Source organism: Notechis scutatus, chromosome 15 (assembly GCF_049901735.1).
Source record: "Notechis scutatus isolate UNSWTSFEM ecotype Mainland chromosome 15, rNotScu1.2, whole genome shotgun sequence".
NCBI classification, from domain to species: Eukaryota; Metazoa; Chordata; class Lepidosauria; order Squamata; family Elapidae; genus Notechis; species Notechis scutatus.
In genome coordinates this window covers 237,679-254,885 of record NC_142023.1, presented here as the reverse complement: position 1 = coordinate 254,885, position 17,207 = coordinate 237,679, and the positions used below count along the sequence as shown (strand labels likewise).

Genomic DNA, 17,207 nt, shown 5'->3' with positions numbered 1-17,207 from the left:
CCCCACCCCTCCCCCAGCCATTGCAAAAGTTGTAACCGTGTTGGATTTCCCCCTCTCAGTCTTGCTTTTTAGGCTTCAATAGCTCGGCTGCATATCTCCCTGGGAGTAAGTCACATGGAACCCTGAGATCAACATCAGAGTAAACATGGATGCAATTTCACTGCATGAAGTTTTTCATATCGGAGTCAAAAACATTCCAGAAGATCCCCCAAAATCTTCAAACTAAAAACTGCCTGAGCATAATCCTGAAAAGCTCCACGATGAACTAAAAACGCAATCAGGATTATACAATCAGCTTATCCAGTCTGCAAACTATCAATGGCAAGAAAATAAAATTTTAGCTATTGAAACACCAGTGAAACAAACACATCCCTGCACAAGGTAGAGAAATTCTTAGAAGAATTCTCCCGCCCCACAATTTTCATTATTTATCCCCAGAGTTAAACCACTGGGTGGGGCCATCTGCCAGCACAAGCTTAAGTACAGTCTGTATGCTGGAGATGACCAGTTACACATCTCTGCTAGCCCTGGCCAACCAAGTGATGCTGTTGAGGTCCTTTCTTGGTGCCTAGAGGAGGACCCAATCCTAGCAAGACCAAGTGGCTTTGGGTTTTAAGGCCCCATGGATCCAGAGTTCTTGATTCATTCTTAGTTCTTGGTCCAGGTACAGCTTGTACAGAATTTGGGGTCTTCCTGGACTCATGGCTCCTGTTGAAGGAACAGGTGGCAGTGTTGGGCAAGAGGACTTTTGCACAGATTTGTTGTGCATCAATTGCAACCTTTAGCAGTAGCATTCAGAGTTATATAACTGCTCCACAGCACTCTCTGAGCAGTTTAGAAATGTCAGCCTATTGCCCACAACAGCCTGGCTTCTCATTTTACAGACCTCGGAAGGATGGAAGGATGAGTCAACCTGAGCCTGTCAAGATCGAACTCCTGGAGCTGGGCAGATTTTGCCTGCAATGCTGGTGAGGCTCCTACAGCCTTTCCTGAATTGGGAGGACTTACTCAGGGTGACTCATGCCTTGGTCACCCCCAAATGGACCCCTGCAATGTGCTGTCCTCGAAGACCACTTGGAACCCCAGCTGGTTCAAAAAGATGTGGACAGTTGTGGATGCAACTCCCATAAGCTACGCTGCTTCCAGTGGGCTTCTGGGTGCAATTAAGATGCTGGTTCCCACCTGAAGCCCTTCAGGGCTCAGGGCAGGGTTATTGTCAGGAATCTCTCCTCTTCTCTCCATTCACCTTCTTCAGATACCTGACTATTGGCACTTGCTTCCTGGAGCACCAGCGACTGAAGGGAGAAAGTCTTTCAGGACTGGTGAGAAAAGGGTGAAAGGCAATGCCATAGGCTCATTCAAGAAAAGCAACAAGGAAAAAGAACAACAAAAAAACTGGAGGCATGTCAGCCCAAGGCTGAACAGAAAAGATGTGGTGGGAGAGGGAAGGCAGTAAGAATGATGGCCTGCACAAAACTCTTGAAGTCTGTAGGGATTCTCCGTCATCCATAGTTGTCCCAAAGGTGCTTTTTCAGGAGGCAACTGGACTTCCTTATTTTTTTCTTTTGAAGATGTTCTGCTTCACATCCAAGAAGCTTCTTCAGTTCTGAAAGGATAATGGGGAATTGAAGGATTTATATTCTTTTTATATGCTGTCAGCAAGGAATATAAATCCTTCCATTCCCCACTATCCTGTCAGAGCTGAAGAAGCTTCTTGGATGAGAAGCATAATGTCTTTAAAAAAAACCAGAAAGTCCAATTGCCTCCTGAAAAAGCATCTTGGGGAAAACTTTTGAAGAGAAGTCAGTCCAGTGTTGCTGCTTTTACACCTTTTCCTGGAAACTGTGAATGCCTTGAATTGTTGAGCTGAGTTACAAGGACTATCTAGCTTAATCCTCTGCAAAGGTCAACAAACCAATCAAGTCATCCTCACCAAGTGTCTATCCAAACATTTCTTAAACTCTCTGGGGAAGGAAAACCCAGAATTGCTATCAATAGATTGAATACCTGCAAGGTTGGGTTGTTTGACTTCTTTGGTTCCAGGGACCCTCCATCATCTACCATATAAGGGTCCTCTTGGACTCACAGCTCCTGCTCAAAGAGCAGATATAGGCTTACCTTGTGCCTCAGTTGCACCCATTCCTGGCCGGAAGGGCCTTCAAGTACTCACTCATACATTGGTCACCTCTCCACTGGATTGCTGCAGTATGGGGCTGTAATATTTCATGGGGCTTGCCCATGAAAATCACTTGGAAGCTATATCGGTCCAGAATGCAGGGGCACAGGGCAGTGATGGGTAGTCTGTGGGATGCACACATATCCCCACTGCTTCATGAGCTGCACTGGTTGCCAATTAGCTGCAGGGCATCAGGCCTGATAATTTGAGGGACCATCAATCTGGCCATCTGATCAGGTCAGCTAGAGTGAACACACTATTGTGCCCCATCTATTGTGGAACCTAAGAAGAGGACCATTCTTGGCGATGGCTCCTGCTCTGTGGAATAATATCACTTTAAGCAATCAGACTAGAGCTGGAAGGGACCTTGGAAGTCTTATAGTCCCTAAACTCAAGGGTCCCTATACGGTTTTAGACTTTCCAGTCTCTTCTTAAAAACCTCCAGTGATGAAGCACTCACAACTTCTGAAGGCAAAGCTGTTCCACTGGTTAATTAACTCACTGTGAGGAAGTTTCTCCTTAGTTCCAGGTTGCTTCTCTCCTTGGTTAGTTTCCATCTGTTGTTTCTTGTCTTGCCCTCTAGTGCTTTGGAGAAAAAGTTGACCTCCTCCTCTTTGTGGCAGCCTCTCAAATACTGGACTATTCATGTTATCCCTAGTCTTTCTTTTCTTTAGACTAGCCATACCCAAATCCTCCAACCGTTCTTCATTCATTTTAGTCTCCAGGCCTTTAATCATCTTACTTTCTCTTCTTTGCACTTTTTCCAAAGTCTCAACATTTTTTTTGTAATGTGATGACCAAAACTGGATGCAGTATTCCAGATGTGGTCTTACTAAGGATTTATAATGTGGTACTAATACTTCATGTGTTTGATACTATGCCTGTTTATACAACCAGCAATTGTATCAGCTTTTTTGGCTGCTGCTGCTTACTACCGTGTTTCTCACAAAATAAGGCTGGGCCTTATTTTTTTTTGACCCCTGAAAAAACCGGTAGGCCGTCTTTTCGGGGGTGACTTTATTTCCTCCCCCACCTAGAGCGGCCCATACGCACGTACCTCGCCGCAAGGCTGCTTCTATCGGCAGATGAAAACTCCCTTGAAGGCAGAGTCCCCAGCCGCTTCGGGGCGAGATGTGGCTGCCCGTGTCCCCTCGTCTTTAGGCAGTCTTTGTCAGGCGATGGAAGGTCCCCAAATGCAGTCACCAGCCACTTCGATCGGCCGGTAGAAGCGGCCTCGCAGCGAGGGGAGTGTGTGTGTGCCATGCCTCGCCCCGAAATGGCTGGTGACTGCATTTGGGGAGCTTTCATTGCCCAAAAAAGACTGCCTAAAAGGCACGGGCAGCCCTGCCTCGCCCTGAAGCGGCTGGGGACTCTGCCTTTAAGGGAGCTTTCGTCTGCCGATAGAAGCAGCCTCGTGGCGAGGGATGTGTGTGTGTGTGTGTGTGCTCGCCCGAGGCCGCTTCTACCGGCCGATCGAAGTGGCCGGTGACTGCATTTGGGGAGTTTCCATTGCCCAAAAGAGACTGCCTAAAGGTGAGGGGACACGGGTAGCCATGCCACGTCCTGTAGCAGCTGGGGACTCTGCCTTCAAGGGAGCTTTCGTCTGCCGATAGAAGCGGCCTCGGGGCGAGCACACACACTCCCCTCGCCACGAGGCTGCTTCTTTTGGCAGATGAAAGCTCCCTTGAAGGCAGAATCCCCAGCCGCTTCAGGGCGAGGCGTGGCTGCCCATGTCCCCTCGCCTTTAGGCAGTCTCTTTTGGGTGATGGAAGCTCCCCAAATGCAGTCACCAGCCACTTCGATCGGCCGGTGGGAGTGTGTTTGTGCCACGCCTCGCCCCGAAATGGCTGGTGACTGCATTTGGGGAGCTTTCATTGCCCAAAAAAGACTGCCTAAAGGCGAGGGAACACGGGTAGCCATGCCACGCCCTGAAGCGGTGTGAGATGTGGCTGCCCGTGTCCCCTCGTCTTTAGGCAGTCTTTGTCGGGCGATGGAAGCTCCCCAAATGCAGTCACCAGCCACTTCGATCGGCCGGTAGAAGCGGCCTCGCAGCGAGGAGTGTGTGTGTGCCACGCCTCGCCCCGAAATGGCTGGTGACTGCATTTGGGGAGCTTCCATTGCCCGAAAAAGACTGCCTAAAGGCGAGAGAACACGGGTAGCCATGCCACGCCCTGAAGCGGCTGGGGACTCTGCCTTCAAGGGAGCTTTCGTCTGCCGATAGAAGCGGCCTCGCGGCGAGGGGAGTGTGTGTGTGCGCTCGCCCCGAGGCCGCTTCTACCAGCCGATCGAAGCTCCCTTGAAGGCAAAGTCCCCAGCCGCTTCGGGGCGAGGTGTGGGACACACACACTCCCCTCGCTGTGAGGCTGCTTCTACCGGCCGATTGAAGTAGCTGGTGACTGCATTTGGGGAGTTTCCATCGCCCGAAAAAGACTGCCCTAAAGGTGAGGGGACTCGGGTAGCCACGCCACGCCCTGAAGCGGCTGGGGACTCTGCCTTCAGGGAGCTTCTATCGGCTATCGGGGTATTCTAGCCTAGGCTACCTGCGGGGCACTCCTAAAGGCATCCCCCATCCCCCCCCGCCCATTTCTCTTCACCTCGTGTAGTTCTAACGAACGATGTGAGAAATGGCGGGGAAAAGCGTGGTTTGAATAGGCCTAAATTTTGGGGGTGGGGCTTTTAATTTCACCTCATGCCTAGAAATTGTGCTGGGCCTTCCTATTGGTGGAGGCCGTATTGTTGGAGAAACACAGTACTAACTCATATTTAAGCTGATCATTCACTAGGACTGCTAAGTCCCTCTCACTGTTTCACTATTTTTGAGCCAGGGTTCACCTAATCTGTGAAGTTTTTAGATATTTTAGATCTTGTCTTCTGGAGTGTTACCTATTCCTGCTAGCTAAGTGTTGTCTGCAAATGTAATGAGTTCCCCTCATCTAAGTTGTTTATGAAGATATTGAAGAGTATTTGGCCTAAGACGGAACCTTGTGGTACCCCGCTGCTTACTTCCCTCCATGTAAGATCCATTAAGTACTCCTCATTGAGTTCGGTTTGTCGGCCAGTTACAAATCCTTCTGGTGGTGATGCTGTCTATCCCACTTTTTTCTACCTTACCAAGAAGTAAGATACTTTGTAAGGTCTACTTTGTCAAATGCCTTGTTGAAATCTAGGTATACTATGTTCACAGCATTTCTACTAATCTACTAATTTAGTCACTTTGTCAAATAATGAAATGAGATTGGTTTGGCATGATCTGTTTTTAACAAACCACTGCTGGCTATTAGTTATAACTTGATTTGTTTCTAGATGTTCATAGATCTTTTCTTTGGTTATTTTTTCTAGTATCTTCCCAGGTATTGATGTTAGATTGATTGGTCTGTAGTTTCCTGGGTCTGTTTTTCTCTCTCCTTTTTTGAAGATGGGAATCACATCAGCTCTTTTCCAACCTTCAGGTACTTTCCCCGTGCTCCAGGATTTTTGAAAGATATGATACAATGGTTCTGAGATAATATCTACCAGCTGCTTCAGAACTCTGGGATGTAATCTGTCAGGTCCCAGTGATTTATATTCACCAAGATCAGACAGGTGTTCTCTTACCACTTTTTTGCTTATTTTAATTTTTATTTCCAGTCTGTCATAGGTCATAGGGCTATAATTTCTTTTTACGTGAAGACTGATGCAAACAAAGAGCTAAGCAGCTCTGTTTTCTCTCTGCTGCCTGTTACTTCTTTGCCATCTTCTCTCTTTAGTGGACCAACAGTTTCCTTTACTTTTTTCTTGTTATTTATATGTTGAAAAAAACTTTTTCTTTGTTTTTTTGTTATCTGAGCCTGTGCTTTCCTGACTTACCTTTGCAGATTGAGCCTATCTGCTGATATTCAGCCTTAGTTATGTGTCCCTCTTTCCATTTTTGTAACTGTCCCTTTTGTCTCTTGTCTCATTTTATGCCTTCGTTATGTGTCCCTCCTTCTATAATTTGTAGTGCTTTTTTGTCCTTTAGTTTCAGTTCACCTGAGCTCTTGGGAGCTGCCTGTTCAACCATGTCTATTTCTTTAGAATTTGCCTTCCTTTTTGTGCATTTTCAAGAAATTCCATTTTAGCTTTTAAGGTTTTCTTAATTGTCTGCAAGCAAAAACAGAGCTCAGGAAGGCCACATGCAGCCCTCCCAAGCTCCATTTTTGCTCACAGGGCACACGGGCCACCACAGATGTCCCCAACATGAGTGTCATTGAACTGGCCACTTTGGCTGCACCCCCCCAGTCCCCCCCAGGTAAAAAAGAACCCTGATGTGGCCCTCAATGAAATTGAGCTTGACACCCCTGTATTGGATTGTCTCTCTCTGCACAGTCTGCCCCTTGGGTCTGGTCCCATCACAAACATGGCATCACTCAGTTGCCTGCATATATAACCCTCTTCTGACTGGTTTCATAGTCTGCAGCAAGACGTATTTTCTATTAGTTCATCCTTTGATCCAGGTAGTTTCAACATTTGTGTTGTCATCAGGTTGATGCATTCCTTCCTACAAGGAAGTTTATTCTTGATATACAGTATGTTCCTCTGAAATAAGGTGGCCCCATCAAAACCAAATCCCTATGCTGTATTTGGACTTGGCAAGATAAACTAGGTGTCATAAAGTATCTGACAAATAAATAGTAGAAAACCTCTTTTAAGAGCCACAGTGAGCAGTGGTTAGAATGCAGGACTGCAGGCTAATTCTGCTGACTGCCAGCAATTTGATCCTGACCAGCTCAAGATTGACTCAGCCTTCCATCCTTCCAAGGTGAGTAAAATGAGGACCCAGATTGTTGAGGGCCATAAGGGGCTATAATTGTGAAGCAGTAAGTCTAAATGCTACTGCTATTTAACTGTCCCTTAGGGCAGGGGTCCCCAACCACCGGTCCGTGGACCGGTACCGGTCCGCGGAACAAGTCCTACCGGGCCGCTGGCTTGCTGGGCGCCATCTTTTTGATGAAAAATTGCTTCGGTGAGCTTTTCCGGGTAGAAAACTCACCGGAAGTACGTTTTCATCAAAAAAGATGGCGGCGCCAGCGCTTCGGTGAGCTTTTCCGGTAGAAAGCTCACCGGAAGCACGTTTTCATCAAAAAGATGGCGGCGCCAGCGCTTCGGTGAGCTTTTCCGGGTGAAAGCCATTTCTACCCGGAAAAGCTCACCGAGCGCTGAGCGGCGCCATCTTGATGAAAAAGTGCTTCGGTGAGTCACCGAAGCACTTTTTCATCAAAAAGATGGTGGCGCCCAGCTGATGCCAGTACCGGCGCGGCGCCCAGCTGATGCCAGTACCGGGCCGCGGCGTAAAAAAGGTTGGGGATCACTGCCTTAGGGTGTTTTCAATTCAGTGTCCCCCCCTCCTTTGGGTTACAAGGGGCCCCTATGGTTTTCTTATAGGTGATAAATGAGGTGCTGCATGAACAACTGTATAAGAGCATGTTGGTCTAACTGAATGACATATTGATCTATATGGAATCTATGGCAGAGCATGTGAAACTAGTTAAGAGTGGTACTCAAAAAAACTTAGGGCTCCTAAACTTTTAAAGTATGTGTTCCATCAGAGCAAAATTGACTTTTTGGGTTACTGCATTTCCTATGAGGGGAGAGAGATGGACCCCGAGAAAGTTAAGGCAGTGCTGGAGTCGGCCCTGCCCTGTATCAAAAAGCAACCTCAAACTTTTTGAGATATGCAAACTTTTACTACCAATTGATCCTGTCATTCACCCAGATCGCCCTCCCCATCACCAATCTGCTAAAGATGAAGGGGAGCGGAAACCCAAATCAAAACCAGCCCTTGAAGTGGTTAATAGAGTGCCAGGCAGAGTTTGAAAAACTCAAATGGTCGTTTGCTGCCATGTTGGTGCTAAAAAAACTCAGTCCCTTATCATTCAGGCAGATGGCAGTGATATGGTGGTGGGGAAGTCCTTCTACAAAATAACAGCCAGCGTGCCCTGTAGTGGTGTGCATACATCTCCAAGAAGCTAACTGATACTGCATGGAGGTAGGCAGTTTGGGAGAAGGAGGCTTATGTGATGCACTGGACACTCTTAAAGTGGAGGCACTTCCTGGAAGGGAGCAAGATCCCTGTTGAGGTGTGGACTGACCACAAGAATCTAGAAGCCCTAAATATGCCCTGGCAGCTATCACCCAAGCAAGTCTGGTAGGCTCAGTACTTTCATCTGTTTAATTTCACCCTCTGCTAATCCTGTGCCACTGGTGGGAATTTTTTAGCTGATGCACTTTCAAGGATGTCCCAATACAACAGCTCCAAACAGGAAATAGTGAGACCAGTTATTCCATCTCGCCAGCTTGCAGCTCTGGTTACCACCCGAAAGCAGGCAAAGCAGAACCTCAGGTGAGAGAAGGAATAGCGAGCACCCTAAAGATGGCATTAGACAAGAACAAATGCACATTGCAAGGAAGTTTAGCTTGGGTGGGGGCAAAGAAAGAAACCTACAAGTTACTAATTCTGGAGAAAAGCCATGACTCAAAAATAGCTGGACATTTTGGCTTTGTAGAAATGCTACACCTGATTAAATGCCAATTCTGATGGCCATCCCTTCAAAAAGACATTCAAAGTTACGTGGCTATCTGCCCAGGTTGTGCTTCAGCCAAACAGCAGCAAGAAAACATCAGGACTCCTCCAACCTGTGGAAGAGCCCAACCTGTGGAAGGAAATTTCTATGGACTTTATAGTGGAGCTCCCAGAAAGTTCCAGAAACACCATAATTTGGGTGAATACTGATTTGTTCTCCAAACAAGTTCATTTTGAGCCCAGCCTATTAGACAGACCTCTTGCCATTTACTGAGGTGGCCTATAATAGTACATAGCAGCACCGGATTCACCCCTTTCAAAATGGCCACAGGAGAAGACTTTGCACCCATGCCTGAGCTGCCCTAACCAACCCCCACATCTCATCCCTAAAGGATTGGGTTGCCCAACTACAAGACTCATGGCATGTTGTCAAGGAAATCATTGGAGGAAGCAAGAGAGATTTATAAAAAAACAGGCAGACAAAAAACGAACAAAGCTCAAAGACTTCAAAATAAGAGACTGGATCTATCTGTCTATCAAATACATACAATCCAGGCAACCTAGAAAACTGGCCCTCAAGCCCTTTCCCCATCAAGAGAATTATCAACCCGGTTGATCTCAAACTGCTGAAGGCCCTTAGGCTCATTCACCCAATTTTCCACTGTAGCCTACTGAAACCAGAAACTCAATCCCTGCGACACCCAATTCAGCCACCACCCTCACCCAAACCCCTCATGATTGAAGGGGACAACATTTTGAAATTAAGAATATTTTAGACTCCCGTAGTCACCGAGGAAATCTTCAGTATTTGGTAGTGTGGAAGGACTTCCCTCCTTCAGAAAATGAATGGGTGGACTTTAAACATATTAAAGCAGCCAAGCTTCTCAAATGCTTCCACAACCAGTATCTCAATAAACCGAAATAGTACCCTACTCTAATTGTATTTCTACCTTATTTCTCTTTTATGTTGTGTCTTTCCATTTGTTTTGCAGGACTAACGTCCCTGTCAAGGGGAGACAGGCTGTCAGAACCATCAGCTTTGGCTTGGCAACTTGCTGGTGCCAGGGAAAGGAAGCGGAGAACAAATGGGCACTTTGCTGTATACCTTTAGGGCAGGAAACTGGGAGGGTGGAATTGCCAGCTGAGGAAGAACAGAGCTGTTTGGAATCTGGTTCATGCTGGTGCATTGGCATCTTCAAGGCTGTTTGCCCTGAGTGTGGAAATTCACCAGCCCAAAACATCTCGGAGCTTCCCTAGGCGATAGTGGATTGGCTACACATTGATGGACCACGGGGGTGTGGGGGGGGGAGGGAAAACCAGGGGTTTTAGTTTTGTACTAGTGCACGGGAATTTTAGTTTCCGCTTGAATCCTGCAAACAGGATTCCTGAGTAAAAGAGCCTTTTCACTTCAAATGGCATCAAGAGTTTTACTTCCCTAAGAGATCAGACTGGAGCAGGTCTGAGAACCACGATCTATATCAGAATAAGACCTGAAAAAGACTTGAAACACCTATTTTTGTGGAAGTTACATTGGCTGCCATCAGGGATCTGGGTATCTATTCAAGGTATTATTTTTTTTACTTCTGATCCCTTATATGGCTTGTAAGATCATCTGTCTACACATTCAAGCAGAAGGTACATACTCAATTTATTGCTGTGGGTGACCACTCAAAAAAATCAAATCAGAGAATCCCCCAAAGGGACATTGCTAGTAGCAGCCTCCCACAAATAAATCACAAGGCTATGTCTTATGTGATATTTCTCAATAATTACACTAGGAGTACACTAGGAGTTAAAAAAGAGATTTCTTTCTAGATTGCTAGATATGCAAATGGTGATAGATAGGCGTCTTCAATGAAAGCCAGCTGGAGTGACCAAGCTAAGCAAGTTCTAGGAAAGAAGACACTAGTCTTATAATGTATGTCTGAACTCAGTCTGGCTTAAGAAGGTCACAGAAGACACCACACCCTCTGTGGTTTTGGTTACAGGGCTGTGGTATAAAAAGCAGACCCTTTAATTTGCTGCTGAGATTATAGGGTAGCCCCACATGAGTCAGACGAGGTCATGCTCCTGCACCACAGACCGCCTGTGACACACCGAGCCACAAAATGCTCACTTCCTTCTCAACTAGGAAGAAGAAGAAGGTACGATGACTCAAGAAGGCAAATGTGAGCTTGGAATGAATGACAGCAGCCCTTTCAAAATCAAGAATTGCATTCTGAGTTGGGCTGAAAAATTGCTGGTAATCATCCCCCAATTTCAAACCAGCATCAGCATATTTTATGCCAAGTTTGGATTATTCTGTCTGTTCCTTATATTCTGTGCCTTCAGGGTCTGACTCAATTGCAATGCAGTCTGCCCCAGGCACACACTTACCCCTCACCCCAGAAATTCCTCCAGGGATCTCTGCACCTCACCAAAGTGTACAATTTGTGAGCAAGCAGCCGGACGCTGAGCAAGGCTAGACTACAGCTGTGTATATTCAGCAGAAAGAAAGTTGTTCTGGAAACAAGGGTGTCTTACTAAGAAGCAATTCCAGCATCTGGCTTGTGTAAATCAACACCAGCATGTTGATTTACTATGACCTTGTCTCCTTTGATTTGGCATGTAAATCTTTGGCTTGACTTTGAACTGCTTGGCTTGGAAATTCGCCTGGCCTAGCTAAGTCTCCTCTGCAATTAATCTTTGCCAGTCTTGCGGTTTTCCCCTTAATACTCCAAATGTCTTAGGAACTATATCCATCTTTTGATGGAGTGCTTAAAAAAGCCAGGATGCAAAACCCAGATTCTGGTTAAGGCCCAGGTTATCTGGGACTGAAAGAGCTTCAATTCCAAATGACTCCAGAACCCCCACCCAACAAAAGAACCTACCTGTTCTCTAGGTTCTGTTCCAGCAAACAACCAGAAAGATCATTAATAGCAGTGTATCTTTCTTGCTTTTTATTTGAAGAAAGATTTGATATTAAAGAACCTCATTGTAATACATTTTCATTTAGGGGGTCCTTAGTGCTCTCTGACTTGGTTGTTTTCTTGCATTTTTCATTTACTTTCAAAATTACCATAATTACCAAAAGGAAGTCTGTTATGTTTGGAGAGTAATGGAGACCAGACATCTGACCAGTGACTTCAACTCTTTATTAACAGTAAATAGAACAGAACAGAGCAAGCTATGGGTAGCAGTAACCCCTTTTATAGGGTTGGCTGCTACCCTATTAACCAATACTAAGTGCATCAAGTTCAAACTAATAACCAATAAGAAGTGTCCTAAGCTTGGCCAATCAGGGGCTTGTTATGAACCAATCCTTGTTCATTGTTTAAGGACCAATCAAATGTGCAGGCTTCCAAAACCTGCTTTGCATTTAGGCTTAGTAATTTTATTCATTCACAACACCCCTCCCCCTTGGGTTCTGTTTGAGGGGAGCTGTAACAAAATCTTCAAGGTAGACAGGCCGTTTGGTCTGTCTGGATGATTTCCGTGGCTCCACCGGGTTTGTTCTCAAGTCCGGTTCCGGTGGAGCATTTGGATGATCTTTATTAAGTTCCGTTTCGCTGCACGGTGATTCCGTGCTGCTTCCGTTGTTGTTGTCTCCGCCAATCAGTGTTTCTTCGGGGTTTCGCAGTTCGGTTTCCCCTGTGTTCAAGTCCCATGGAAAAGTCAACTCCCTCCCCGCTTCAATCCCCGGTACTTCGCTGGGCCGTAGGTTTTCCATTGGCCTGCTATCCGTCATATCGAAGTCAATTTCCTCGATAATTCCTCCCCCCTCAGTTGGTGAACCCGGGGAGCCATGGGCGCTGGGTAGTAATCTCGAACGGAGTTGGTCTATGTGGCGTTTCCACACCCTCCCATCGTCTGTTAGCAGGCGGTAAGATTTAGGCCCAGTGAGGTGGGTAACGGTTGCGGGTATCCATAAAGGGTCGCCGGAGAAGTTTTTGGCAAAGATTAAATCGCCTACCTTAAATTCCGGCATTTGCTGCTGGAGCCGAAAGGCTTTTCGGGTGCGTATGCGGGGTGGAGCCGGTCGAGGTGCGATCGTAGTTTCCGCCCCATAAGAAGTTCGGCGGGCGTTTTGTTGGTAACAGCTGTGGGGCATGATGTGCTGCAACAATAAAATCCGATTGATTTTCTCATCGATGTTTCCGAATTCCATTTTGTGGAGGGTCTTTTTTACAAACTGTACCATGCGCTCTGCACGCCCGTTTGCCGCAGGGTGCGCGGGCGAGGTCAGCGCATGGCAGATGCCCCGGTCAGCAAGATATTGTTCAAATGGTAATGCTGTGAACTGTGGGCCGTTATCCGAGACGAGGACGTCCGGAAAACCATGTGTGGCAAATAACCTGTTTAATTTGTTGATAACTGAGTCCGTTGTAGTTGTGCTCATTCGATGGATCTCGAGCCAATTTGAATAGGCATCGACTGTAATAAGGAAAGTGTGCCCTTTTGTAGGCCCCGCAAAGTCAATATGGATACGGGACCATGGTCCTCTCGGAGTTTCCCATTCGGTTGGGCTTGCTTTAGGTGGGGCGTTGCTGGCGTCTTGGCAACGTTGACAAGTAGCGACCCAGGCCTCGATTCTTTTGTCGATTCCGGCCACCAGGCGTAGCTCGTGCGAGTGCTTTCATCCGCACGATGCCGGATGTCCGTCGTGCAATACCGCTAAAACAGTTCGTTGCAGATTGCTCGGGATTACGACTCTATCGCCCCACAAGATGCAGCCCTTTTGAGAAAACAGTTCGGTTTGGCGTGCTTTAAATGGCGCCCATTCAGGTGATAGCTGTTCTGTTGGCCAACCACGCTCAACCCAGCGTAGGAGGTGTTGCAGGACCGGATCTCATTTTGTCTCGAGGGCAATGTCTCTCGCCGTCAATGACGGTGCGTGTAGAGTCTCAATTTGCAACGTTGTGATGGTTGGGGCTGGATCTTCAACCGATTCTGGAAGCGGTGTTCTGCTCAATGCATCAGCGTGGAGAATTGATTTCCCGGGGCGGTGTTGCAAGGTGTAGTTGTACGCCGCCAAGAATTCAGACCAGCGGGTCATTCTGGGGGACAATATATACGGGGTTGGTTTATTACCCGCAATAATCCCCAGTAGTGGTTTATGATCAGTAATTATTGTAAACGCACGCCCATACACATATTCATGAAACCTTTTAACTGCCGCCACAATAGCTAAAGCTTCTTTATCCAGCTGACTATAATTTCTTTCAGCTTTAGCTAAAGTTCATGAAAAAATGCGACAGGAGCTTCTGCTCCATTCGGTATCGTGGGCCAGGATTGCTTCAACTCCAAAAGGTGAGGCGTCACAAGTAATAGTTAACGGCAGAGTCTCGTTGTACTGCATAAGTACAGAATCAGAAGTTAGCAATTTCTTTACTTGTTGGAAAGCGTTTTGTTCACGTTGTCCCCAAACCCACGTTGCTTTTTTGTCTAAGAGTCTATGTAATGGTTCAGCTACGGTTGCTTTATTGGGTAAAAAGACGTTATAAAAATTGATAAGTCCAAGGCACGCCTGTAGATCTGCCTTGTTCCTTGGAGTGGGGGCCTTCTTAATTGCCTTTAATTTGTCCTCAGTGGGATGGATTCCTTGACTGTCCAGGAGGTATCCCAAAACTCCACCCTTTCGGTACATAACTGGCATTTATTTTTTTTAACTTTGAGGCCTGCGTTTTGGAACCTTTGTAAAACTATGCGGAGTCGTTTTTCTAGAATGTCCCTGTTCGGGAGGCGATGAGCACATCGTCGAAATACGGTACGACCCCTCTTATTCCTTGTAACAGCCTTTCCATTAAGCTCTGAAAAATTCCTGGAGCGACGCTCACCCGAACTGGAGCGGTTGCATTTAAATGCGCCCCTATGCGTGGCGATAGTTTGCGCCTCCGCGGTGGCCGGATCTACAGGCAATTGTTGATATGCCTGTGCTAGGTCTAGTTTAGCGAAAACTTTCCCGCCACCCAGGGAATGGAGCAGGTGTTGCACTACCGGCACTGGATACGCACTTTGCTGAAGTGCGTGGTTTAGTGGCCGGTAGTCTCCGCAAATTCTCAGTGACCCATCAGGCTTGATAGGCGTCACTATTGGGGTTTCCCATCAAGCGTGGTCGGTGGGTTCCAGCACGCCCTGTTCTATTAGCTTATCGAGTTGTTCATCGATTTTAGGTTTCAGAGCGAACGGCACCGGCCAGCGGCTTAAGGCGGATGGGTGCTACCTCGGGTTCAAGTTAAATGAGATCGGGGTCCCCTTGTACTTGCCTAGTCCGTTCGCGAAACGTCTTGGAATTCTTGCACGAGGGCTTCCTCCCAATCGTTGCTCTCGGCACGGTGGACTCCGGCTACAGTGATTCCAAGCGGTCTGAACCATTGAAGGCCTAAAAGACTAGGCCGGTCACGGTCCACGACAGTCAGTGGCAGTGCGACGGTGCGGTCCTTGAAAGAGACCTGGAATCGGCGGGACCCGACAACGGGAATTCGGTAACCCTGGTAATCTTTGAGGATAACCCTTTGAGGGTTTAGGTCTTGGCGGCGAATCGTCGGAATGAGCTGTTGAAGCGTCTTCCAGGACACCATCGAGAGGGATGATCCTGAGTCCACCTCCATTACACAAGGTTTGTTTTCGATAGCGACCTCTACTCGGATTTTCCCGGCATCAAGGTAATTGTTGGTAATTGTTTGGTGGGTCTCTTCCCACCTGGTTTCTTCACGCCTGGTGGAAGTGGTGGACGGTTTGTTTCTGTAGGAGTGGCTTCCCCATTGGTGATTCAGTTTGTTTCGGGTGTGCCGAAGAATTCTGAAGACTGGCATTTGGCCTGTCGGGGTTTGGAGTTTTGTTTGCTTCTGCAAACCTTTGCGATGTGACCTCTTTTCCCGCAAACGCGGCAGAGTGCATCGAGGAATTTGCAGCTGGATCGGGGTGATTCGCCCCACATCCTGCACAAGGTCGAGATGAGGGTTGTGTGAACTGGTCTCGTTCCGTTCGGAGTCGGTTGACCTCTTCCTCATCGCTTTCGGATGGGGATTCTAGGTCTTCGTGGTGAGTCGATACTGGGTGTCTCTCTGAGCGAGGCGAGGTATCTTTGGCGAGTTGACGTAGCGGTGCGTTGGTGCGGCGCATTCGGGCTGCCGACTTTTTGGTCGCCTCCGCTGCAGTGGCTTCTTTGAGGGCATCGGTGAGGCTGATGTCCCCCTTAGCCATAATTTTGCTCTGGATCGTGCCGTCTTCTAGGCCCAGAACCAGGCGGTCTCGGAGGGCTTCTTCTAAATCAGAGAATCCGCAGAGGCCTCCAAGGTTGCGGAGGTCTGCGATGTAGTTGGCAAGGCTTTCACCTTTCCGTTGGTCCCTCTGGTAATATTCGTGTCTTCTGACTAAGGTTGGCACGGTGGGCGCATAGTGAGCCCGTAGCAAAGGCTCGAGGACGTCCCAGTCCATCGCTTTTACTTCGGCTGGCTTGGCAAGTGATTTTGCCATTTTAAACACGGTAGGCCCGCAATGGGTTAGAAATATAGCTCTTTTTTTGCTGGTTGTCACGTCTTTCAAATTGTTGGTCTCCAGAAACATCTGGAACCGATCCATGTATGACTCCCAGTCTTCGGTTTCTGGGTCGAATGGAGCGGATGGTACGGCACCGCTGGTCATGTTGCCGTTGATGGTGCGTGTTCGACCACGTGCTCTGTTGGTTGCTCTGTAGATCAGTCAGCTCTTCGGTCTCCGTATCCCATCCTCGTCGCCAGTGTTATGTTTGGAGAGTAATGGAGACCAGACATCTGACCAGTGACTTCAACTCTTTATTAACAGTAAATAGAACAGAACAGAGCAAGCTATGGGTAGCAGTAACCCCTTTTATAGGGTTGGCTGCTACCCTATTAACCAATACTAAGTGCATCAAGTTCAAACTAATAACCAATAAGAAGTGTCCTAAGCTTGGCCAATCAGGGGCTTGTTATGAACCAATCCTTGTTCATTGTTTAAGGACCAATCAAATGTGCAGGCTTCCAAAACCTGCTTTGCATTTAGGCTTAGTAATTTTATTCATTCACAACAAAGTCAATCCTAAATTTAAGGTGTTCCTCTTCAAACAAAGAAAGAGAAAAACAAAACATAAGAATCCTATGCAATGTTCAATTTTCCAAACGTGTTAACCAATGGTTTGGATCTGTCTTAAACCAAATTAACTGCCTATAAAATAAGGCATTCCATAATGTAAATTTAATCTCCCAGTAATATCTACACATATATTTCATACACAAGTTCCACATACTCAAAGCTACATATGTCTCCTTCCTCCTTCTTGTGGGAACAGAACAGGAAAGAAGAGGGAAGGCTTAGTGCTCAAATAAGAGAAGGAAAAAGAAAAGGAGAAATGAAATGAAATGAAATGAAATGAAAGAAGATAAATTATGTAAAGTTCAAAGATTTGTGTGCTGGGCTCAAGCAAGCATCAGTCCAACAGCTCTTCCTGCCAGATCACCATGTTTAGACCTTTTGAGGTCTGGTGGCCCTTTC

General features: G+C 47.0%; 1 protein-coding gene across 5 annotated transcripts in view; it reads right to left on the bottom strand.

Moving 5' to 3' along the window:
* ADAMTSL2 (ADAMTS like 2) overlaps window positions 1-17,207 on the bottom strand; it is a 67,917-nt gene that overhangs the window by 11,815 nt on the left and 38,895 nt on the right. The gene's annotated exons all lie outside the window — the stretch shown is intronic.